Source organism: Macadamia integrifolia, chromosome 6, assembly GCF_013358625.1.
Source record: "Macadamia integrifolia cultivar HAES 741 chromosome 6, SCU_Mint_v3, whole genome shotgun sequence".
Classification (NCBI taxonomy): domain Eukaryota; kingdom Viridiplantae; phylum Streptophyta; class Magnoliopsida; order Proteales; family Proteaceae; genus Macadamia; species Macadamia integrifolia.
Genome location: NC_056562.1, coordinates 19,362,516 through 19,363,312, shown reverse-complemented (window position 1 = coordinate 19,363,312; position 797 = coordinate 19,362,516).

The following is a 797-nucleotide window of genomic DNA, read 5'->3' as shown; positions in this document are numbered from 1 at the left end:
GAGGAATGTATCCAGAGAGAATTGGATTTGGTTAGACAATGTGTGGTTGGTAAGCAAGGACCGGTTTTTTAGCAAGGTACGGAAAACCACCTATAGATTAGGGTTTAGAAACCCCAAACATAGTAGTCAAGGTGTCACCTAGGTGGCATCCAAGCGCCTTGGTCGTCTCAGCAGGTGTCTTGGAGACCTTGGTCACTTTGTTGGTGTCGCCTTGCATCTTGTCCCCCTCCAACACCTTGGGTCATGCAGACACTATGACAACTATGAACCCAAGGAAACCAGAATCCAATGCAAGGGAATAAACCAAGATTCATATAAACATCAATAACTCAATGAAAACAATTAATATTGAAAGTAATTTCAGTCAAATGGTCTAAACAGCCAAAGAAGACATCTGTAAAATACGGGAGCAATCCAATGGCCGAATCAAAATTGTGCAGGTTTCCTCCTTGGAGGACTTTAGAATGATATGAACAAATTCCAGAACTCAACAAAACCTTAAATAGAATTCAGAATCGATTCAGTAGGATATTAATAACAGAACTAGCAGTGAAAGCAGAAAGCATTTTATGAAATTCCAAAATTGAAGCAAGCCTTAAAATCATATTTGATATAAAGGCCAGAAACAATAGTAGCAGCAGGACAATAATCTAAAATCAGATTTTGAAATTTCAGATCCATAACTGAGATTCTTAAGAATTTGCATTCGAATAGGACAAAAATATTGATGTGATGATGAAATCACACATGGGTGGCAAGGGAAAGCAAGAGAAAAATTGGACGCTTATAGTTATAAG